Raw genomic sequence first — 25,951 nt, 5'->3', positions numbered from 1 at the left:
AGCTCATGGCGACTCACACTGGTCCACAATCGTGCTGAAGTACGGGTCGGTCTTGTACATATCCTTAATGGCCATAAACCCGACCACTTCTGCAGACATAGTTCCTAAAAGGATCACCCTCCGACGGAGGGCGTTAGCCACCCGATTCTGTGTTCTGGACTTATGCTTAAGTAGGAAGGTGTATTCCTGCAAAAACGACACCCACTTTGCATGCCAACCGCATTCAAGAACTGCGAAAATCAAAGAAACTCCCTCTTGGCTGAGGTAATGCCCCCGATGGCGTAGAATTCTACATCATAGGGAGAGTTACCTAACTCTTGCTCGCCTCATGCCATTTCTCGCTGTAAAAGCCATTATTAGGCTTAGGCTTCCCTCTTGGCTTAAAACTGCCCCAATGCTTGGCTCGGAGGGGAGGCATCAGAGTCAACCTCAAATACCTTCTCTCTCATCTATAGTCAGGCAAAGCTAAAACGGGTGCCTCGGTCATCTTTCGCTTAATCCACTTTCCACTATCATCAGCAGCCTTAGTCCACACAAAACTGTTCAGCTTCATCTTTCACCCAACGAGCAAAGCCCTAACGCAACCTTTTAATAGTTGTCGCTTTTGTGCGAGTGCTGTTATTAAAAGGTTTCATCAATTTGCTCCTCCTCATCTAGTTAAAAGAATGAAATTGGCTGATATTATGACAATTATAGATAAGGTAGTATAGATATCATTATGGGAGAAGTTGATCGTTGAAATGATAATGGAAGAAGCACAAACGCACAATTCTTTTGGAAGATCGGAATCCTCAAAAGAGGTCTATGGGCTCATATGGTTACTTGTACCTATTTTGACTCTTGTATTGGGAATCGCAATAGGGGTATTAGTAATTGTGTGGCTAGAAAGACAAATAGAAGCAGGGATATAACGACGAATTGGTCTTGAGTATGCCGGTCCCTTGGGGATTCTTCAAGCTCTAGCGGATGGGGTCAAACTACTTTTCAAAGAAGATCTTCTTCCATCTAGAGGAGATATTCGTTTATTTAGTGTCGGACCATTTGTAGCGGTCATATCAATTCTACTGAGTTATTCAGTAATTCCTTTTGGCCATCACCTTGTTCTAACCGATCTCCGTATAGGTCTTTCTCTATGGATCGCTATTTCAAGTATTGCCCCTATCGGACCCCTATAGTGGTGTCCGGATATGGATCAAATAAGAAATCTTCCTTTTCCGGTGGTTTACGAGCTGCTGCTTACTTTTCATGTTATGAAATACCATTAACTCTATGTGTGTTATCAATATCTCTACATGTGATTCGTTGGAATACGCACTCTTACCTCTTTCTTTGCTTTTTCTAGGCCTTAGTGATTTGACTCTTTTTTTATTCATCATTGGGATCGATGAACTAAACCAGATAGTTATATGAGTGAAACAAAACTGCTTAGGAATTCGCAATAAGAAGATCGAGTCTAATTACCTACGTACGAGAGTAAAGTGGAGCTAAACATAAGCAGTGGAAGCTGTTTACCCCAAGTATCGATTAGTCATCATGACTTGAAGCGGGCGCAAAAGATCAACTGTATGGAGTTTTGACTCTTGTATGTATTACCATACCGAGGATCAACCAAAACGGAGTGGACGGTTAGGAACACCAAGGTGCACAAAAGATTAGTAATGGAGATAATGTAACGTATCCAAACGGAGAAAATGGACATAAAAGGAGTCATAATGAGGGTGCAAATTTGGTAGAAATGATAAAAAAGTACTTCCCCATGATCCCGATCCAGAGTAGAACTCCTATCCACTGATGAAAAAAGAACTATCAGGAACGAAGTCATCCTTTATTTAGTTAGTCCCTCTGAGAAAGAAGAGAAGAACAGGAAGGAAAAAATGGATTGACTATTTCTTGTATCTTATTGAAAATCTTCCTTCTTACAGAACAAAAAACGGAACAAAAAGGAGAAGGGATGAGATGGATTGGTAAACTTCCATTAGGATTGCGAACAAATGGTCTACTTCAAAGCCTAAGTCCAGGAGACCATATACTTCCGTTGTCAGCGCATTCAGGGCCTGTGCACTGGAAGGACTTTTCTAGTGCTGTTAATATAAATCACCATGTTTTCTTTCTTAAAGAAATTAAAGCATTGTGTGCTACCGAACAGAAAGTGAGGATGTTGAGTAAAGGCTTTCAGGTTTTCTGGGTACTGGGTGCGAAATTCAGCTTGCCAGCCTATCCCTAGACCGACGGATTGACCAGTTGACTAGGCAGGAAGACCGAGACTAATAAAGACAGGAGATTAACCCTTTGCCATAGACCTATTGCGAGAGCTCGACGACCGTTTATTGGACAGAAAGGCGGGCAGGGGAGTTGACTCGGCTAAAATCTGGCCTATTTGAGAATTTTCATTGACCCTCTGCCTATGAGCTAGCTTAAAGAGCACTTCTAAGCAAGACCTTCGGCCTGACTAAAGCTTAAAGATAAATACCCGTAGGTAGATCGATACTGATTCCAGGAATGGACAGACAACAGAAGACGATTGCGACAGGACCTACTGCGAGTCCAGTACAACTAAGCGAGAAGATCTAGTTTAAACCGATTATTGGACAAATGACAGAGAGATTTGAGATGAGCTGCTAAAAGAAGGAAGGGCGATAGAGAGAGGTGGAAGGAAGACAGCCTATAATGCATTACCAGAAGGAGACAGCGCTAATAGCTAGAGGACCTAGAACTCCATAACGTCAGTCAGTGATTGCGCCATAACAGAGTGCTAGAGGGCCGGAGAGATATTGATTAATGAAATTCATAGGGATTGCGATTGCACTTACGCTTGCTGCCAGCCTTGAACTTGAAGTGGATCTCCTATCTATATTTATTCGACAGCTTGAAGAGGGCTGATGGCTAAAGAAAAATTGTCATTGCGTCACTCAAGCGATTGTGCCTACCAGTCAAGACAGGGAGGTGGGACGCTAGCTAGCCTCTTGACCGAAGCGCCAACCCCCCTCTGACTCCCCCCTTCTCTAATGCGCCACTCCTCTTTGCTTGCTTGCTTGGTTGTCGGGTCAAGGCGACTTGCTATTGTTATTCTTCTTTCTTCCGATCTTCACACTACTTGCTGCGGAAATTGTTGAAGCTTGGCGGCGTCCTCCCAGCTGGCTTCGCTGTCCGGTAGTCCCTTCCACTTCACGAGGTACTCTTTAACTCTGCCTCTGGTGCTGTTGCGGTGGGTGATGATGTAGTCCACGTCGTTGGAGTAGATGGTGAGAAGTGGTGCTGGCGGCCGCTGCGGTATGTTTCTGCTATCGTCTTCTTCATCGGCGTGATATGGCTTCAAACTGCTCACATGGAAGACGGGGTGCACGTTGTAGACTGGGGGAAGGTCCAGTCGGTATGCGGCGTTTCCCACTTTCTTGATATGGGGAAGGGCCCATCATATTTTCGAATGAGTCCCTTGTGTTTGCCGCGGAAGACCATCGTCCGTTCTGGATGTAGCTTGAGGAGTACCAAGTCCCCCACTTGATACTCTACGGGTCGGCGCAATAATTATTTGTAGTCGTCGGCCCATTTATTCATCCTTTTTGCAGCCTTGTTGAGGTAAGCTTTGGCAAGATCAGTCTGCTCCTGCCAGTCTCTAGCAAATTGGTGAGCTGCAGGGCTCTTTCCTTGGTATTTGGCTGCGACGAGGTGTGGTGTGAGTGGTTGTTGTCCAGTAGCAGGCTCGAACGGACTGTGGTTAGACGCTTCGCTCTTATGCAAGTTATAGCAAAACTGGGCTCTAGTAGATGAACCCAATCACGCTGGTTAGCATTGACGAAGTGTCGTAGGTCTTCCTCAAGTAGGGCATTAATCCGTTCGGTCTGCCCGTCGGTCTGCCCGTCGGTCTGGGGATGGAAGCTCGTGGAGAAGTGTAACTCTGACCCCAACAAGCGAAACACTTCCGTCCAGAATCGTCCCGTGAATCTAGGGTCGCGGTCGCTGACAATAGTTTCTGGAAGTCCCCAATACTTAACCACATTCTTAACAAATAGTTGGGCCACATGATCAGCGCTACAGGTGGGTGGTGCGGCAACAAAGACAGCATACTTTGAAAACCGGTCCACTACCACCATGATGGAACCGTACCCATCATGGTGGTAGTGGACAAATGTGTGTGTGTTTTATATATATTTATATATATATTTATATATATATATATATATATAAATATATATATATGTATACCCGATAAAAGGTATATTTGTAATTCTGCTCATTAAGGGCATTTTAATCTTTTTACATGTATTTTATTTTCTATTTTCTTTTTCTTCTTTTTTTCATTTATTGTAAAATGCAATTAATGCATTGCATTGGGGGTCCCAACCAAAGGAGTCGTTCGACCCCCAACGATCACAAATGTGACCGTTGAGGGCCCAACGAGTCCCCTTCAGGCCTCCCAAGGTCTTCTCTCTCTCACTCTCTCACTCTCTCCTTTGTGTATAAATAGAGGGGCATTCCCCCCATGTAAAGAATGGCTTTTCAAGCCCTCATTCAATAAAGTTCATATATTTTTTGTGTTGCCTTTTTTAAGGCTTCTTGCGTTGACCCTTAGTGGACTATTTCTATATTCTCCATTGTGGGTTTGGGTTTGTCCATTCATTGAACCGTTTAAGCATTCTTATTACATCTTTCTGCATACTTTCTTACACTTGGTTGTATTGTTTCTCTTTTGCTGTTAATATACTGCATGTCATTTTCTTTTTGTCTTCCAAAAATGAAAAACAATTCATTTTTCAATTTTAATTAATATATAATAGTAGGCAAGTGTTCGTTACTAAGGCTGTGTTAGGGAGCTATGCATTGGAGCTAGGTTGCAAATCCATGACACAACTGCATTTGGGAGAAGCATTTTACCAAAACAATGACAATGGGGATGGCGTTGGCACCTCCAACACCCTCCTCAATGTAGAAATACAGCACCTACCTCCCAAGGTGGGTTCTGTGAAATCCACTAATGAACACCATCTTTGATTCCTGCCCCAATGCTTCACTAACCCAACAACCACACAATGCTTGGATACCTGTGTGCACACATATGCTCGCATGAAATATGCATGCATAGACACATACTCATGAACAAATATACAAGAATGGGGACATTTTCATGGACAAATGCACGAAAGTACATGCATGAATGCATGTATGGATAAATACATGGTTGGACATATTCATGGTCGTGCATATACACATACCAATAGACAAATACATGAATGGGCAAATACAAGCAACGCATGCATGGAGACATGCATGCACAAATACATGCATAGAGGCATATGCATGGTCATACATGAACATATATGCATGGATAAATACATGTAAATATATGTCTGCATGCATGCATGGACAACTATATGCACAAACATTTATGGACATATACATGATGTAAAAAGATATAGTTTCTCGTATGTAATTTTTAGGCTGATGACAAATGGAAGTGTAGAAAAAAATAAACTTCCAGAATAAAAGTACTATATTGTCAGTGGCTTATTCGTCCTTTAATCCTTACATCGCCTAACCTTGTTTTGAGTTTTGAACCATATGTAAGCCAACCAAACTAAGGACCTGCAAATGGAGACGGCACCAAAGTGCCAAATACATTCTACAACAAGTTTGAACATCAGAAAATTTTGTGAAGGTCCCTGGCATACCCTGGGCCTAGATTGCTGAAGTATATTCAGCCTGCACGACAGGTGGGCCTATTAAACTTTAACATCCAAAAAAACACAATCTAGTCTAGGTCAATTTAGGATCTCGTTCAGGCTCTCAACCCAATTCTCCTAACTGTTAACAACACTTGATCACCATATATAGGTGCCTATTTGTACACAACTTATAGTTATGGTTAAAGACGTTTTGGTGACAAAGAGACCAACATAAAACAGAAGGTAACTAAAGCACAACCAAAAGAAAATTAGCATGATACCAAATAAAATCCCCAAACTGCACAAGAAATAAAGCCAAGGTGTATAGCAGTTAAAACATGACAGATGACTGTTTGAGCTCAAACAGAGCCGAAATTTACATGCTGACTAAAACCAGCAAGCTAAGTTATATATCTAGAAAACCAACAAACTCGAGAAAGAGCACAGTAGAGCACCTATTATGCTATCCCAAGTTCAGGTTTCCAATCAGCAGAGTGCTCAATATCAGTCCAGCTGCCTTGAGAGCCCTATACTCCTTTTGTGAAACTTGTGAAACTGTAGATCAACTTCAAAAACTGAGAAAAGACTGAAGTACAACATTTTCACCATTCACAAAAACAGGGTTGCAGCATAAACTACTGCCTATGATTTTTTGTTATAGATAATATAGTACTATTAAGAGTAGTCAAAAAAATTGCGATTCAAAGTTGCTAAATTAAGGCAAGAAGAGAATCTAATAAAGAATATAACTGCAAGAAAATGATGGAGACTTTCCTTAATCTGGTCCTTTGAAGTGGACAAACGTAAAGTAGCTAAAATGAGAAGATCATTGGAACCGTCTCCAAAAAAGCACAAGCTTAAAACAAATGTGTGTGTGTTTTATAGATTAATATACATAGAAAAAAATTCATTGATTAAAAAATAGAGAATATTTATCCTTGCATCCTATTTTTCAAAAGTTTTGGAACTTGCATCGCATGTGGGGGTGTGCCCTTATCTTTGTGACATAGCTAGCCATTATGGAACCCCATAGTTTTTTCATGCAAACATTGCTTAGCATGAGTCAGCACCACACAACAAAGAGACCGATCAGTACCCAAACATCTCATCTTGTTTGGAGGATAGATTACAAATATCATAGAGGCTAACTCTCACATATCCATATTTCTATATGTAAAGCAGAAATACTTATTTAGCTGATTGATAACAGCCATCCATGAAGCAAGAAGCAGTGATAGTCAGAACGCTTCAGACAGATGAGCAATGAGTATCATCTTCTAACTGAGATGACATGCATCTGACACTTCCATAACATTTATTATACTTGAATATTTTATATATGGAAAATTAGAAACTTCCCATCTTCATGATCTTAACTCACCATGCTTCCCGAAAACACCTACTTCTTAACTTTACACTTTGGCTGTGCAGTGTAGATATACAAGAAGTACAACAACAACAACAACAACTACGCCTTCATCCCAAAACAATTGGGGTCGGTGATATGAACTAAAAAAGAAAATCATTCTGGGTCTTCCACATGAATCCTTCTCCTCCAATCATTTCTATCCAATGCCATGTCCTCGGTGAGGTTCAAAGCATTCATATCCTTTCCTATCATCTTCATCCATGTCTTCCTAGGCCTACCCTGACCTCTTTTAACTAATATATTTTCCCATTTCTCCATCCTTCCAACTGGAGCATCATTAGGCCTTTGCCGAATATGTCCAAACCACCGTAAACGATTCTCTCTCATCTTATTTTCAATGGGTGCAACGCCTACCTGAAAACAATATTGGTTGTCAACATCATTGACAACATGGCTGCTTGCTGGACAAGCTCATTCAAATAACAAAACAACTTGATGCCACAGATAATATTTAGCTCCATAGAGCCAAGAAAGTCTGCCATGTCATATTCTTTCAGGGAATGCACACAATTTTACCTTTTATCTAAGATTTCAAACAATAAATGGTCCTTTGAATGCAGGATTTCAATCTCCCATATTTGAACTAATAAGCAATATGCTTCCATATATAATACGGGGCAATTTGATAGAGAAATGGGTGCAACATTTTTAGCATTGGTAACAAGTTAACAACTGGTCAGTGCACGAGATCCCCTTGCCCAACTATGTCTTCCAATTTTCCACTTACAATTCCAAACTATAAGCTTTGAGCTATGTCACATGGGTGCGGGTGCGGCACTTTCAAAAAACTTGGGTGCGGGGGTGCGGCAAAAATATAAAAAATTATATATATATAGTCCAAAAGTTGGACATAAATGACCCTGGGTGCATTGACCACACCCAGGGTCAGGTTGACCGCACCGGGTGCCGCACCTAGAATCCTAACCAAATGGAATCGCGTTGACCGCACAGGGTCAGACTAACTGCATCGCGTCAACGCGGGTGCAGCACCTAGTTGGCCGAGTCCCTGTGACATAGGCTTTGAGAATCCTAACCAAATGGAATCCTAGATTGATTATAATAAAAACCTAGCATCCATTTCAGGTACCATCTTTTTTGCTGTTTTCTTCCTCATGCTGGAGAACCAGCAAGTTATAGTTTCCTCATAGAACAGTCCTGCAAAGGACTAACTACATCTCCTAATGCCTTAATGTCCGGAATACCACACCCAGGAAAGTCTAATTGGAAAAAATTGATCGATGACTCATGAGTAAGGTGACATGCAAATTTAACGGCATATATCATCAAACAAAGCACACAAATATCCAAACAAATCCCACTAATGCCCAGCAAAAGAAATTAATAGCATGCCTAGTGATCTAAGGACGACAATTGAGCCAACTAAAACACGCATCAATAGAGAGTTGCACTCTAGTGCTACACAATTAGTTATAGTCAGCAAGGGGAAGCAACATATCTAAAGAGAACAAAGAAGTGTTTGATACACCAAATAATTCTGTTTACATTAACTGTAAAATACTAAACTATGTTTTACAAACGCCAACATGAACCACCGTGAGAATTTCCATTAAATAAGTACATTTTTTTCTACACAAGAACTACATTGTGATGTTCTATTCATATTAAAATCAATCAATAAAGGGCATCCATGAACCCTTTCAACTCTTTCAAGCTGTAGCAAGTATAACCATGTCCATGAGAGCCAAAATTGTTACCTAACCAGTAGAACGACGTAGTAGTTTATGAGTAAAGAGCGAATAAAGCATGCTGAAACTATGTACCGACTAAGTATTTCTCTAACCATTCTGCCTCCTTTGCACAGTTAGACAGCTGCCAAACTTAATCATCTACCAAACATCGATCCATCAAGTTGATGAGAGTATCATCCCATCAAGCAAATGAGATGAAATCACTATCTTCATGGTGAGGCAAGCGAACTGCAACCACAATTCTTCCCATGACACATATAAACTCTCTGTGAATCAACAAATAGAGGTTCTCATCATTGCAAACGCTTCAATGTCGGGCATGATTCATGGTGAGAAAGAATTAAGCACAGGCACAACAGATTCGTTACACATTTGAAGAATCGAAGGGATTGAGCTCATTCAAGACTTTAACTCCCACTCCACCGGAGATAAGTGATCTAGTTTCCAGCCATAAGGGTACAGGAAGGCAAAGGAGGGATGCATGCCCAAGGATAAATCACTTTCCCTATTGATTCTCTCCCAATTGGTCGTATCATAGGTGGGATGACTTCACGGGTGAGGCCCCTGAATCCGCAGTTTCCAATCACAATGACACTTGCAATCAAATCCCAACGATACCATCAAGAGTGTGCGTCCAAGCCTCAGAACCACCAACAACCTTGGTGACAAACACCCTCCAAGAGTCGGCATCAAGAAGGACCCCTCTATTGAATGTAGCCAGAAGCACCTCTGTGATACCCTCCGTGTTCTTCCCACATAAACCATCAATTAGAACAACAAAAGTAAACTTATTCGGCATACATTCTTTTTCAATCATCTCCTCTAATATCTTCACACCTTCATCGGTCTTACCCGATTTACAGAACCCCCCGATCAGCGTATTATATGTATGAACATTTGGAGTGCACCCCATCTCGATCATATCATCCCACAATCTCCCCGCCTCCTGCAACTCCCCATTCTCGTACATCCCTGATATAAGTGCATTGTACGTCAGAATGCTCGGTATCGAATCTCGCTCGAATTCGTTGAAGAGCTTCATCGCTTCCTTGTGTTTCCCCTGCTTACAGAGCCAATATATGCGTGTGCTCGAGATTGCATTATCCGGCGTGCAATTCTTCTTCAACAACCTCTTCCACAACGAGGATGCCTCGTCCACCTTCCCCTCGTGACACAGCAAATCGATAACCTTACAACAAAGGGATGAACAAGGCAGAAACCTCCTCTCCAGCATATCGTTCAGTAGATTCAGTGCCTCCCCACATTTCCCCTCCCTACACAACGCTTCGATCACGACGCTATACGTAACGTCGTTAGGAAGAACACCATTCTCCTTCATGTCGTCCATAAGCTTCACGTCGTCGATCAAACGCCTGTTCCTGCAATACCCATCTATCAGAACGGTGTAGCTGATCGCGTCGAGAACCCACCCTTTGCTCCGGATCTCGTCGAAGATCTCCCTCGCCTTCTGGAGATCGCCGGCCGCACAGAGCCCGCCGAGGACCGTCGTGTAGGTCACCGCATTGGGGACGAACCCTTGCCCGGGCATCTCCTCCATGACCCGGAGCGCGGCGCCCAAATCGTTCATCTTGCAGAGCGCCTTGATGAGAATGTTGCACGAGAACACGTTCGGGACAACGCCCAATTTCCGGGCATTCTTATACAGGAAATGGGCAAGGTCGAAGCGCTTCGTCTGGACCATGGCGTTGAGGAGAGTGTTGAAGGAGCGGACCGATCGATTGACGCCGAATTCCGGCATGCGCAGGAAGCACCGGACGGTCGGCCGCGGCCGGTTCGCGAAGCCGCAGTTGCGGATTGCGATGATGAAGACGATCTCGCTGCCGCGAACGCCCTCGGATTTCATCCTACGAAAGAGGGACTCCATGGTATCGAATTCGCGGGCGCGGGCAAGGCACTCGATCATGGCGGAGTAGGTTTCGGAGGTGTGGGAGAAGCCCTTGTGGTACTTGCCGGCGTGGTCGAAGATCTGGAGAGCGAGGTCGAGGTTCTACTGGCGGCTGATCATGCGGATGAGGCGGCGAGGGGAGAGCAGAGAGGGCCAGCCGGAGATGGGAGGGGTCACGGTGAAGGCGTCGAGGTTGGGCACCCGGAGAAGGTCGGTTTGGTCGACGGAGGGGGTGTGGATGAGAGAGGAAGGGGGTACGAGGAAGAGGCGTTTGGTGGGGAGGGAGTGGAGGTGGTGGCGCCATAGGTTCAGTGGGGGCATGGCTTTGCTCTCTCTCTCTCTCTCTACTGTGGGAGGGAAATGGCTTGGGTTGTGGTTCAGTAGTTCAAAGTCTCCCGGGATAGAGAGAAATTGGAGAGTTCGGCGAGGTAAACCACTTGACGCCACTTGTGTGTATTTGGATTCATCGAATCTCTCTCTTAAGTGTTTGCATTCAAGGAATTTTGTGGAATAGAATCCAATCCAATAAAAGAAAGGTGGTGAGAATCAGATGTCAACTCTCTCTCTCTCTCTGGGTCCAAGGAAACAAGAGATTGTCTTGAGTTTGACCAACTAGGCGTATGATCACCCCCTTGAGAGAAGGGGCATCGTACTTAGTAGGTGCTGCTGAAGCAGGAGCAAAAGAGTGAGAGAGAGAGAGAGAGAGAGAGAGAGAGAGAGAGAGAGAGAGAGAGAGAGAGAGTTGGACGTCGAGGGAAAAAGCAAGGCTCTGGAATTTAGATCGTTTAATTCTTTCTATTCATTTCACAGCGACCCATCGTTCAGATATCAGAATGAGTTTTCTTTTGGGCAAGAAGAAAACAACTGCAGGTATTTCTCCCTCTTCTCTTTCAATTCAATGCTGGCAATGAAAGTGTTGATGATCCAATCCGAGCGGCTTTCCGACAAGGAATTTCCATCGTGAATTAATGACAGGGCTTGGTCGAATTACAAGAACGAAGACTATCCCGATCCTTTGCCCAACATGTTTTTAGTTGTGCAGCAATTGCTAAAATCAATCACTTGGGAAATTCAGTATATGGAATCCGAATTGGTATCTTCTTATTAAACAGAATTACTTTAAATGCATAATTTCGATCTTAATATTATTTCTTCTACTGATAGGATTAGGAACTAACTTTGCCAAATTGACTTGGTTGGCAACGATAGAGGCAATGTGGACGAATTGCATTAATGAATCATGAATTTGAATGGCTGGATTCTATTCGTGGCTATCCTTGTATCGAGTCCATAATTGATGCTACCTTTTCTTGTTTTCCGTCAAGAATTAGGAAAGAATGTGTGTGTGTGACGTTGACTATGGATAGGTTGGGTTTTGCATAGAGATTCTTCGGGAAAACAAGAGAATGATAGACAAATCAATTCGGGAGATTGAGCATGAGAGGCAGAGTTTGCAGATGCAAGAGGAAGTTAATTGCTGATGTAAAGAAAACAGCAAAGCAAGGGCAAATAGTACTCAGTTTTATTATAATTGTTTCAAGGTATTACAGTTGCTTATGATATCTTCATATGTGTAAAATAACACATTTGCCTTTTAGACCGAAAATCTTGTTTTTGACAGTAAATATGCACGGCACATGGATCAACATTTAGTTCTTAATGTTCGCTGTGATAAGATGGCCATGAAATCCATCTGATTGCTCCTTGTTCGTATTTTTGCAAATACCTTTGAGACAGCACAACTGCAAATGCCATTGTTGAGAATGAGGGAGGCTCAGTTTGTTGTTTTCTTTTATCTCTGTTTTGTGCCATCTTTTGGCCTTTGGGTTGGAGGTTTTCACTTGTGACAGCTGGACTCTTGTTTTACAGGAGGGCTGGATCTTGCCACTATCTTTAACCAACTCAGGGTGAATGACTATAACTTACATGTCTGACATTTTATCATAATTGGAAGAGACTGATAAAGGAGGAGGGTTGCGGTAGGCCAGTGACAGCCAGCATAAAAACTTAGTCACACCCTATGAATATGAACCACTGTTTTGGTTCATATCGCCGACCCCAATTGTTTTGGGATGAAGGCGTAGTAAAGAAGAAGAAGAAGACTGATAAATTAGTTGATTTTCACATCCTGGGAGACCAGGGAATCACAACTTGTTTCAAGAAGTTTAAGACGTTTTTTTTTGTTTTTTTGGGGCCTGAAATTTTTGTTAGGTTGGCTTTAGATTAATCATTTTTCGACGATTCATCTGAAATGGCCGGCACAAGGCCTCAAGAGTTTGTTCAGCCAAAATTTGGACAATCCTGATGATACTCTTATCTGGACGTGATTGCAAGTTTTAGGAAATGGTGGTACTGCCAGCTACTATACTGTCAAAATAATATGCTATTTTTCTTTTTCTTAAACATTAAAAAGAGGTTTGGTTTGGTCGTGGTCAGTCTTATCCATTTCTTTTTACTTTAGAACTTTCTATTACTTTTTGCTTCTACTCATTTTTGTAGAATAAGTAACGCTATGCTACATGAAAAAAATAAGGTTATGTCAATGGCTTTATATCAGTCACATACTGCATTGTTACTGCTGCATTGTATCTTCATATTTACTATTCTTAATGGAAACCCTAATAAAATGGTTGTATCCTTTATCCTGTAGTGGTATCTGCATGAGATATTTATGATAAGAAATTTCCTGGATTTTAGGGCATGCTCTCTCATGAAGGTGAGAGAATGATTCTCATTTGCCCCATTTTCACATTCAAGCAAATGTGAGAGAACACGACAATGAGGCTCGAAATCATATTTAGGGCTGTTTTACTCACTTCTCATGCAATTTCTGAATACATTGTCCAGCATGTGATTTGGAAACATGTGATTTTGAATTATTTGAGATGGAATGACATGTGATTGGAGTTTACATGAGATGCAAGCAAACATGCCCTTAGACCTTGAAATTTTCTCGCAAAGTGATTACAGATTTAAGCAGCTGTACTTATGGTCATCTTGAGTTCATTCTTTTGAAACTTCTGAGATTATTCATGTGATACATAGGAAAGTGTTGATGTTCAACTGCTGATGTATAACACTGGTGCTGATTAGGTATGGGTTGACAACAGGTCAGGCTCATGGACCTAACGGGCATGATGTGGGGCAGGCATCTGGCAACAGGCTTGGCCAGCTCAGTCAACAGCCCCTCAACCCATCAAATTAACAAGCCAGGCTAGCCCATTGCTCATCCCCTGATTACGGATTATTCATAAATGAGATGAAATGTCAGTGGTTGCTAAAACATGGATCAGAGAACTACTTATGTAGGTGTCATGACATAAGTCCTCACAGAATTACATGTTGGGTTAAATGCCAACTGTAAGTGTAATCAGTTACTAATTGCATGAAACATCTCTGCCCTAACCTCTTTCGAGTTTCTTAATTCTGGTGATTATAACTGAAAACCCATTTGGCATTCCACAGGTGCATGGTTTTGAATTCATCTTGGACGGTCGTAGTATTTTGCAGTGAAGGATAATGAAAGGGATAGAGTAGCATGCTTGTTGCTTATCAATTTTTGATGTGCTTTGAGCTTTTACATTTCAAAAACAAACAAGAAAAGGTGATTGCAAATGTGCCAGGATTTATTGCAAATGAACTGCGTATGGACCATGTGTTTGGAAGATGATTTAGCAGTGAGTTCATCCACTAAATTATGGAAATTTGGTTAAGGATTTTGGTTTAAAGTTTTTACATGAATTTTTTCAAAATGCCAAATGATTTGATTTATAGTTATTCAACATCTCTCTGTATGGTTTTATTTATTTGGAAAGGGACATCTAATAAATGAAACTATATACCAAGTTATGTAGATTCTTCTACATGCGAGTATAAGTGGAAAAGAAATAAGAGCATTGGTTAGTACTTGGTAGCAGTCTGTGAGTTGTGATGCTCTCTTGAAGTTCTGTATGTGTGAGTGCCTGTTCTGAACTTGAAGCAATACAAATGTATTAGGAGGGCAGTGGATTACTGCTAGGTGTGTGCTGACTGGCTATTGCATAGAAAAATGAAGGTTGAAGTATCCCAAGTTTCTAAAGTACCTCTACACCTGTTGAAAAGAAGTGTTTTCTCGGTTCCGGGTCATGGATCTGAAGATCCAGGACCCGTGACATCCACTTCTTCATTAATGACATTATGTAATATTGTTTATTGTAATGAGGGGTATTTTAGTACCCTAAAATTTTGTAATCACTTGTTAATATGAAGGAATACACAGCAGCCGACCCTATTGCTGAAGGGGTATCGGCTTCTCCCATCTTCTCTCTCCCTTTCTCTCTCTCTCTCTCTGTTTTTCAGATCTCACGCGTGGAAGGACCTGGAGATTCAAAATCTAACATGGTATAAGAGCCACGCTTCAGTTGAAACTGGAATCGATCTCAAAGGTACGTCCGATAGATCTGTCCTTCTCGATTTCTTCTTCTAAGTCAAGAACATATCCCTCCATTCCCTATTTTCATATTTTTTTGGGTTCACGAACGACCCATTTTTGTCTCCCCACATTCATTTCTTCTATATCAGATCTGATATCAATCAGATCTGAAGATAATCAGATCTGATTCAGATCTGACTCCTTCTTCCCACAGTCCTCTTTTCGCCTCTTTCTATTTTTCTTTTACTTCGGTGGTGGCTGAACCTCGGTTTCCCCACAATCTTCTTTCTATCCCCTGAATAACTCAATCCACAGCCTTCTATCTATCTCTTTCCTTTTCTCTTGTTTCAGTTTATTGATCTCTTTATTTCTTTCATATAAGCGTGATCTAATCACGCAGGGTCCTATTTCTCATTCTGTCACTCGCATACCTAGTTTATTGCTGTTGGTAGCAGCGTGATCTAATCACGCAGGGTCTTTTTTTTTTTATTCAGCTGCATCCTTGATCAAGCCGATACATTCATTTTCTGTTTCATTTATATCAAATATTCCATTTCATATACAAATCAGAAATCTGATTGACATTCAATTTCTGTTTCATATCAGCAATCTTAATTAGTTTCTGCAGTCTGATAGCATCGATCTGAGTTAGTTCCTGCAAAAAAAAAAAAAACTGCAGGTGTAAGCAGATTGTGCTGAATACATTCTTAATTCTGTGAAACATGAATTCACTTCCTAGTCAATCAGTTCTTTCTTCCAGTTTCTCAGTCATCTCGTGTCTGAAAAATTAAATAATGGTAATTTCTTGACTTGGAAGAGGCAAATCATACCTTTCATTAGGAGTCAGGATCTTTCTGGACACCTGGATGGATCTATTCCAGTTCCTCCTGAGTTCCTATCACAAGAAGAAAGGGACAGCAAAGGGGAAGCTATTACCGTATATGTTAGAAATCCTGAATTTGTGGCTTGGATGAAAAGAGACCAAGCGCTTGTTGCTTATATTACATCAACATTGTCACAAGAGGTGCTTGTAGCTATTCCAGATGACTGCACTGCCATGCAACTTTGGAACAGACTAGTTCAGACATACTCACAGGTTTCTCAGGCCAGGATTATGTTTCTTAAAAGAGAATTTCAAATGTTAAGAAAGGATTCCATGTCCATCATGGAATATTTGAACAAAATGAAGGTTATCACAGATCAGTTAGCAGTTGTTGGAAGTACAGTTTCTGATAAAGATTTGGTACAGCAAACCCTCAGTGGATTGGGACACGACTATCATATGATTGTCACTTCTCTATTATGTTTACCTGAGCTGCCCAACTTTGAAGATCTGCGCGCAAAATTGTTACAATATGAGATGAATCTAAAGGGATTTTCTGAAGAATCATCTATGCAAACTGGGGCACAAGAAGTTCTTGCTACCGGGGTTACTTATGCACGAGGACGAGGAAGTTATGATATCAAGGGAAAAGGAGCACAAGGGAGAAGTAGCCATGGCGGTCGTGGATTATTGCCTACACCCAACTCATATACCAACTCACAAAGACCAATCCCTACTTGCTTTCTGTGTAATAAAAGGGGGCACATCAAAGCCAACTGCTGGTTCAATCCCTTAAATAAAGGAAAATCAACACAAACTGAAGCAAAAAGAGGCACAGACAGTACAAGGACCAATGGAGAAGTAAAAGAGTTGTTGTTGTCAGCCTTAGCAGAATTGAATCTGAAACAGAATGAGCAAGGTACTTGGTATGTGGACTCTGGCGCAGCGACTCATGTTACTGGTGATGCAGGTAAGCTCCTAAAACTTGTTTCTTACATTGGTAGAAGTAGTATAGTTACTGGAGATGGATCACACCACTCTGTCTCGCATATTGGAAACTCCATCATACCCTTGCCCGAATCTTCCATCAATCTTTCAAATGTTCTTTATGCTCCTAATATCAAGAAAAACATTGTTTCAGTTTCTAAACTTGTTGATGATGTCAAAGCCTCAGTTGAATTTACTCCTTCTGTTCTTGTTAAGGATCTCTACACGAAGGAGACGTTCGCTAGAGGAAAACGACAAGGCAATATGTATGTTTTTCAAGAAGATCCTTCAGCACATGTTAGCTCTGCAGATCCAAACTTGAAGCTCCAATCATCGTTGTCTTCTGAAAATCCTACCTGTGTTTTTAGTGTCTCTGAAATCAATAAGCCAAATCTTTGGCATGGTCGTCTAGGTCACTGCAGTAGTAGTTTCATTGAAAAGCTTGTTTCGAATAATCTTATTCCCAAGTCAAGTCTAGGAATAAATGTCAATGACAATAAATGTTCTAGTTGTCTCTTATGTAAGAGTCATGTTTTACCATTTCATTCTATCAATAAAAGAGCTTCAAGACCTTTTGAGACTATCTGTTCTGATGTTTGGGGGCCTGCTCCAGTTGCTTCCATGTCTGGAACTAGATATTATCTTTTATTTGTTGACAGTTATTCTCGATATTCCTGGATATTTTTCATGAAACATAAATCCGAGACTTTCAAGTTGTTCCGTAACTTCCATTCCTTTGTAAAAAACCAATTTTCTGAAAACATCCTAAGTTTCCAATGTGACGGAGGAAGTGAATTTTCTTCCGTTGACTTTACTAACTTTCTTCAAAGTAATGGGATAAGAAAAAAGGTGTCTTGCCCACACACACCTCAGCAGAATGGGATTGCTGAAAGGAAGCATCGCCATATTGTTGAGAGTGCGATGAGCATGATGCATGACAGTAATCTTCCGATCACTTTATGGACAGAGGCTTTTCATTCTGCAGTTCATGTGATAAATCGATTGCCCATGACTATTTTGGAAAACAAGTCTCCTTACTTGTCTCTTTTTTGTATACACCCCAACTACTATGATTTGCATGTCTTTGGATGTTTATGCTATGTTCATGTTGACAGTTCAAGGAGACATAAGTTTCAGGACAAGGCTTTAAAGTGCAGGTTTGTGGGTTATGCTGATGACTATAAAGGGTACAGGTGCTATGATCCGGTGAGCAAATGCATCAAAATATCAAGAAATGTCATCTTCGATGAATTGAATTTTGATTGTCGATGTACTAGTTCTTCAGAATCAAAACATAGAGTTGAGGCTTATTATCCTTGGTTGAATTATGAACTTCTCTCAGGAGCTAGTGATGCTTGCTCAAATTGCATTTAAAAGGATAAGAAACTTGTGTCTACTGATGGAATGATTGATCATGAAAATACAGACTCAACTTTGAATCCAGGAAGGTATAAAGGTCTTGTCTACACTCGACGAGAAAGAGAGTCACCCACCATAGTTGATTCAGATATGGACGCTTCCTCAACATCCAACATTGTTGATACTAGAAGATCCACACGTTCTCGCCATCCAATTGAAAGGTGGGTCAGTTATGAAAATTTCTCATTAGATTTTCAACTCTTTCTAACAGCCTTGAATAAAGAAGATGAACCCATAACGTTCTCTCAAGCATCAAATTCCAGAAGATGGATTGAAGCAATGAATGAGGAAATGGAAGCTCTACATGAATGTGGTACGTGGGATGTCGTATCAAGACCACCTGACAGAAACGTTGTTGGTTCGAAATGGGTGTACAAAATAAAGTATAAACCGGATGAGACTATAGAGCGATACAAGGCGAGACTTGTAGCCAAAGGTTTTACACAGGAGCAAGGACAGGATTATGATGAAACCTTTAGTCCAGTTGTGAGGATGGGGACAATCCGAGTCATACTTTCTTTAGCCATTGAACACCAATGGACCATTAGCCAACTTGATGTGAAGAATGCTTTTCTTCATGGAGATTTGAGAGAAGAAGTTTACATGGAACAACCCACTGGTTACGCAGAAGGTAATCCTACAAAATATGTCTGCAGACTAAAAAGGGCGATATATGGATTGAAGCAGGCATCTCGATCTTGGTTTGACAGCTTTTCTCTTGAAATACAAAAGTATGGTTTTAAGAAATCTCTTCTTGACCACTCCCTATTTATATTTAAGAACCAAGACACAATTACTCTGTTGTTGATATATGTGGATGATATTATCATCACTGCAGTTCCAATGAGCACATTGAAGAAGTCAAACATCTCTTGAATCAGAGGTTCAAAATGAAGGACCTTGGCAAACTACGGTACTTTCTTGGAATTGAAGTTGACAGTTCCTCTGAAAAAATGACTCTCACTCAACATAAGTATACCATTGATGTTCTCAATAAATCGGGTATGAAAGACTGCAAGCCCTTGAGCACTCCTAGCGTTCTTCATCAAAGGCTTAGCTCTCAAGACGGAGATCCTTTTGATAATCCCACACAGTACCGTAACATAGTGGGTATGTTACAATACCTCACTTTTACTCACCCTGATATAGTCTACTCGGTTAATCGAGTTTCTCAGTTTATGCATGCCCCATGTGAAGGGCATATGGAAGCAGTTAAACGGATACTACGATATCTGAAGGGAACGGTTGGGGATGGTCTTACATATAAGCGAAAGACAAATGGGCAAAGTACAAATGGGCAAAGTGCACATGAGATCACTATTTATTCTGACGCGGACTGGGCGGGAGATCCAGATGAACGCAGATCAGTATCAGGCTATTGTGTATTTGTTGGGATGAATTTGGTTTCTTGGAGTAGTAAGAAACAAAAGGTTGTTGCCAGATCCAGTACAGAGGCTGAATACAGGTCAATGGCAGCCGCCACTGCTGAGGCTACTTGGGTTAGACATCTACTGACAGAAGTCGGAGAATCGATATCTCGATCACTTCTTTTGTGTGACAACCAGAGCGCCATTAGTATGTCTTTTAATCCAATCCATCACAGTCGTGCCAAACATATTGAAATAGACCAGCATTTTGTGAGACAAAAGGTAGAAGAGAAAGAGATTGAGCCTGAATTTGTTCGAACTACAGATCAAGTGGCGGATATATTTACAAAAGGATTGACAAAAGAAAGATTTTGGATGTTAAAAGGCAAGTTCATGATTCAAGATCATGCACAACTTGAGGGAGGGTGAAAAGAAGTGTTTTCTCGGTTCCGGGTCATGGATCTGAACATCCAGGACCCGTGACATCCACTTCTTCATTAATGGCATTATGTAATATTGTTTATTGTAATGAGGGGTATTTTAGTACCCTAAAATTTTGTAATCACTTGTTAATATGAAGGAATACACAGCAGCCGACCCTATTGCTGAAGGGGTATCGGCTTCTCCCATCTTCTCTCTCCCTTTCTCTCTCTGTTTTTCAGATCTCACGTGTGGAAGGACTTGGAGATTCAAAATCTAACACCCGTATCATGATGTTATGGTTATCAAGCTGATGCTTATTAGAATAGAAACATCTGGGCGTATCATTTCCACTTTCCCTGAATACTATCTTTTCCGTAGTCTTTGAAGTTTAGTTTATACAAGATATTTTAATGCATTCACATACATATTATCTGTTTGAAAATAATGTAAATGTTTTTGTCTTAAACTCAATGATGCACAGTCATTGGAATAATCTCATTGTATTTGAGTCCTTACTTCCACCTTTCAATATGTCATTACATTTTCTCAACATGGTGTATGTGAATGGAATTTTGTATTTGTTTCTATTTTATGCATTAGCATGAATTTTCTTTTCAGGATGCTGTAAAAGTAATGGCAAAGGACCTTATTAGGACAAGGCATCAAATCACAAAATTCTATGCACTCAAATGACAGCTCCAAGGTGTATCTCTCAGAATGCAGGTCAGTCTGATCTCTCTCTCTCTCTCTCTCTCTCTCTCTCTCTCTCTCTCTCTAAGACATGCACAGGCAATTTCTCCCATACCTCTCTCTCTCTCTGAAAGACACATACACAGGCAATTCCTCCCATACAAATTACACATGCATGTAAATGCTCTGAGTTTCTTATTTAAGGGCACAATGAGTGGATGCTTTCATATTTGGTTTCAATTATGCTACTGAAATTTCAATCGTATTAAAACAAAATGAAATATTATGTGCTGATGGAGAGCCAAATGCCTTAAAACTGATTTAATACTGAACTTGTTCCATATCTTCAGACATTAAAATCAACACAAGCGATGGGGGAGGCTATGAAAGGCGTTACCAAGGCTATGGCGCAAATGAACCTGCCTGCAATGCAAAGGATAATGCAAGAGTTTGAGAGACAGTGAAAAGATGGAGATGATAACAGAGGTGATGAACGATGCCATTGATGATGCTTTGGAAGGAGATGAAGAAGAGGAAGAAACAGAAGAGCCTGTCAGCCAGGTACTAGATGAGATAGGAATTGGCATTGGCTCACAGGTAAAAGATTTTTCTTGTTTGTATATTTTTTTATGAAATTTTGGTCTACTGATTTCTTCATTTGAGAATTGAGATAAATGTGTATTGTTGCAGCTGGTCAAAGCTCCATCATCAGCCGTGGCTGCTCCAGCTGGAGCAACCAAAGTTGCCCAGGCTGAATCACTAGCCAGTGAAGATGGCGGTATCGACAGTGAATTGCAGGCTAGGCTAGATAATCTAAGGAAAATGTAATATTGCCTCTGTACATGAAAAAGATGAAAACATGGGGCTTGTTGTATTCCATGCTCATATCCTTGTATTTTGTTCGTCTGTTTTTTTTTCTTAATAGGCTAACCCCCTACAGGTTGCCAATTCACCACACAAAACTATGTAGTGCTAGAGACAAGTATGGACCAGGTTGTGAAATTCAAGAATTTGGTGTGTGCTGCTATGGAATAAAAGTATGTTTTCTGATTCTAATAGTCTTGTGTTTGAGGCCCACAAGGGCTCCACCTTCCTGGTTAGGGGCGACCATGGTTTGTCTCCGGACATGGAACCACAATGGTTCTAATGTGCATCTCTTACTTCAACATCAAAGCTGGGTATACTCACTGGTGCGCAGTGGGATCACAATCACAAGGATTTTACCAATAAGAGGCCTGCTCATTTGCAGCCAATGAGGGAGTTTTTTTTCTCTTGACCTAGTCTAAAAAACAAAAAGAACTGTGTTTGTCTATCTGTTTGTGGTTTATATTTGTGTAACTGCTTTTGAGAAAATTTGTTGTTTTCTGTGAGTAGTGCATGTGAATGATGTAGGTTCCGCTCTCCTCCAGAGCCCATGTGACATTGAGGCAGCTAACTGAAAGAAGGCTTACAATAATAATAAGAGAATGGAGTCCATCTTGTTCAGATCATTTTTGTATTGTTTACAACAGTGATGAGTTTTGCAGTTTTGGTTTGAGCAATCTCTTCTATACTTACTATTACTTACGGAGCGAGGGGGTAGTCCTGCACAAAAAAAATTCTTAACCTTTTAAAAAATAACGAGATGTAATTGGTAGTTCATCATTACTTAATTTGTTCACTGTTTCAAAATTTTAGGGGTCTAACGCACCATTTCGCATTAGTAGCTTTGAATTTTTACTCTCTCAACATATATGTGTCATACTCAAGTGGGCTTATTGAGGTTTTGTTGTATTGTATAATCAGGAAGGGTTTGGCTCATTGGGGATGGATGAGGCTACCAGCGTAGCATGTTCATTAATTTTCTTACTGTATCATTCGTCATCTTCATTTCCTTGCTACTTTAACCTTTTAGTTACATTTTTTGCCTTTTTACCTGCTTTTGTCATTCATTGGTTGTTTAGGATTCTATTCTGCAACAGAGAGTAGCTTTAATGTTATCAGATCTTGAAATGCCTACTCATGAGCAAAGACCAAAAAGCTACACTTGTTCCCCAGGAGGCTACACTTCCTTGACGAAACAAGTAGAGAATAGTGAATATGCACTCTAACCATCTAAGGTTAAGATTTTTCTGTGATTCAGTACAGATTTTGCTAGGTAAAGTTTTCACGTATGAATCTTGTTGAGACCGACCGTTACCTTAAAATTTCATTCACAACTCATTATGAGTTGTCTTGATCATTTAAAGAGCGTATATGTTTGGATCACACATATGTTGTGCATCCTCAATAACTCGACTAACTTAGACCACGATTTTGCGGATAATCCTTAATAAAATTTCGCGAACGAAATTCTTTTAAGGGGGCAGGATGTAAAACCCAAGTTTTTAAAAAAAAAAAAAACAAGCTTTCGGACCTCGTCGGATCTGACCCGGACCCATAAGCCGTTAGGGTTATAAACAGTTATTGCGAGGGTTTTAAACCCTCGCCTTTATTTCCCCCCCCCCCCCCCCCCCCCCCTTTTCCCCTCGTCCCCCTTTATAAAACAGGAAACCCTTTGGGGTTTCCCTGTTCGACGCCCCCGATCCTCTTTAAAAGCATGAGAGGGGAGGGAGGGCTTCCATCGACTGCGACTCCCTCCTCCTCCTCTTCCACCTCTCCTTCTGTGTGTGCGGTGGCATCAACGATGTCGACCTCCTCGCACAGGTAAGTCTTCTATTTCTCTTTCTTCTTCTCTCCTCTGCGCCACACAACCCATCTCCCTTCCCGTGCTGATGACCTCCCCCTGCCACCGATCCTCACAGCATCGTCAGAGTCGTGGTGCCACGGCCGACCACCACTGCTGCCCCCTTTGCCTCGACTCCCACCTGCTTCCCTCTCCGCAACATTTTCCCGACAGGCCCTAACGGCGATTTTTGCCAGCGACCCACTACCATTGCCCAGTCTGGCAGCCCCTTGTGAGACCTCTGAAACTTGACCCCTCTATTCGACTTGTTTGGTAGGCAAGGGCTCTGACCCCTGCCGTCTGTTGCTCCCATCAGGAAGGGACCAGGACCCTTGTCATGCAATTATTCTGATAGGCAGGGGCCTCGGCCCGTGCCATTTGGGTTTTTATCCGACATGGGCCTCGGCCCATGCCATGCATCTTATTTCGATAGGCAGGGGGCGTTTGATGTTTCTGACGAGCAGGGGCCTCAGCCCCTGCCATGCACCCCCCTTCTGACAGAGGGCTTTGCCCCTGCCAACTGAGTTTTTTTGGTGGGTCGACAGGGGCTGAGCCCTGCCTCCTTTTTGGATAGACACGACCGGGGCTAAGCCACTGCCATTTCCTTGCCTAACTGGCAGGTCAACAAGGGTTGAGCCCCTGCTGCCTCCTATGATTGCCAACTAATCGGCAGGAGCTATGCTCTACCATTTTTTGCCTTCTGGCAAGTGGCAGCAGCCTAGCCTTTGCCCTTGTCTGCGATGCCAGAAGATGGGTGGAGGGTCGGCCCCCTACCACCTTTTGTCACCACCTGATGCCCTAGCGGACTGGCATCCCTTATTTGATGTCGGGTTGGATCAGGATCACAGTCGAGTCCACCCAGCCCCTTCTATTTCTTATTTAAGTTGCTATTTATCTGTTCTTCACATATTGCACGACAGAGCACGCTCGCGTCCCACGACCCGAGATGTACATTACTACGTTCAACGATGCATGCAACCCTGAAACCCTCAAGGTAGGGAAAAGTTGCGCAAAAGGGTAGTAGATGAACTGAATTAAGTTGAAATAATTAAAATAGTCATGCTAGATATGCCTAATTGTCCTTTATTTCTTTCTTGTACTTATCTACCTTGCGTATTTTCTTACCTGCACACTTATTGGTTGAGGTACAGTTTCGTACGTCGTGTTTTATTTGCACATTTACTTGCTTGCTTAGATTTTTGACCGATGTACGGTTTTGTACTTTGTGCATTTTGCTTATGCATCTTTCACTCAATGTGTGATTTTGCACATTGAGTATTGCTTAGTACTTTGCTATCACGCTATAATGTGCACATGCTAGCAGTCGTTCTATACAAGTAAATACATTCTTTTATATATCATGTTTTTGCTCATCTTCACAGGATGCGAGTTGTGCTTGTGCGTAATAATTCTCTTTAAAAAGGATTCCTTATGTGAATCTAGTTTTCAAATCCAGTGTTTTGCAAAAGCAATGATTGAAAGTTACGTCGGTTGCAAAAGTGCAATTAAGTTTTCCCAAGTCGACATTTTTGAAAAGAAGGTTTTACAACTATAATTTGATACTTTGATATGACTCAAAAACTCTAAAAAGGGTTACAACTTATCAAGTGTGCAGTCTTTTAAAGCAAGCTCGAAGGTTTTGGGAGTTGCGATATAACAATCAAGTCTCCCAAATTGTTGTGTCTTTGGAAAATGGATGCAAGATCCATAGCGATCTACTGCATGCAATATTGTATCGTCACTCTAAAAGAGAGAGTATGACATCTGAGCATTTTTTGATTTGAATTGAATCTTAGTATAATTTTTGTATTGGGGTTTTTATTGGAAAACCTATACCCCTTTCGTCGTAACGTATTTGTAGGTATGCGCGACATGGTAGTACTATGATGATCGGATGAGAGATCCGAGGCAATCTCGTATCGTGCAATATGCCAATGTTGTTAATATAATTTAAAAGACTTGATCTTGTCAAACTGGGTAATTATTGTATCATTTCTTTTATGAAAGATAAATGTTGGAGTTTCTTTTGAGAAATCGTTTCCCTTTTCATCATAGTTGTACCTTTTGACAGGTATGGTTGTATCTTTGGACAGGTACGTTACATTGGTGTTACGATGATTGGATGAGAGGCCTGTGATAACCTCAAAAATTGTTTTGGCACCTTATTGTAATCATGTAATGTTGATGATCGCCTGACAGGCAAAAAGCTCGTGAGGGTCTAAAGGACCAGAGCATAACAAATATGAACTCGAGTGGTTACACTGTATACTTTTATAAAGCAAATGTGTTGGGGATTTCATATGAGAAATCCATTCCCCTCTCATCGTGGTTGTACTTTTGAATAGGTACGTTGTGTATTACGATGAGTATGATGAGAGGTTCATGTTTACCTCAAACATGTAATGGCGGGTATAATTCACATA

The 25,951-nt window shown here is 41.3% G+C and overlaps 1 protein-coding gene and 1 pseudogene across 3 annotated transcripts in view; both read left to right on the top strand.

The window, feature by feature from the left end:
- LOC149836181 (uncharacterized) overlaps positions 1-14,293 on the top strand; it is a 42,847-nt gene extending 28,554 nt beyond the window's left edge. Inside the window, exon 2 of one of the 2 annotated variants that reach the window (XR_016432401.1) lies at positions 14,170-14,293. The gene's annotated coding sequence lies outside the window, so the exon portion shown is untranslated. The other variant, XR_016432400.1, reaches the window with a different exon arrangement.
- Positions 14,294-16,611: 2,318 nt separating this feature from the next.
- Positions 16,612-21,880, top strand: LOC149836180 (vacuolar protein sorting-associated protein 2 homolog 1-like; annotated as a pseudogene). The gene is made up of 4 exons (XR_016432455.1): positions 16,612-16,686; positions 20,753-20,857; positions 21,175-21,421; positions 21,515-21,880. The product of XR_016432455.1 is annotated as a vacuolar protein sorting-associated protein 2 homolog 1-like (transcript).
- The last annotated feature ends 4,071 nt before the right edge of the window (positions 21,881-25,951 follow it).

Source organism: Nuphar pumila, chromosome 6, assembly GCF_984573655.1.
Source record: "Nuphar pumila chromosome 6, dmNupPumi1.hap1.1, whole genome shotgun sequence".
Classification (NCBI taxonomy): Eukaryota; Viridiplantae; Streptophyta; class Magnoliopsida; order Nymphaeales; family Nymphaeaceae; genus Nuphar; species Nuphar pumila.
This window is presented reverse-complemented; position numbering and strand designations above follow the sequence as displayed.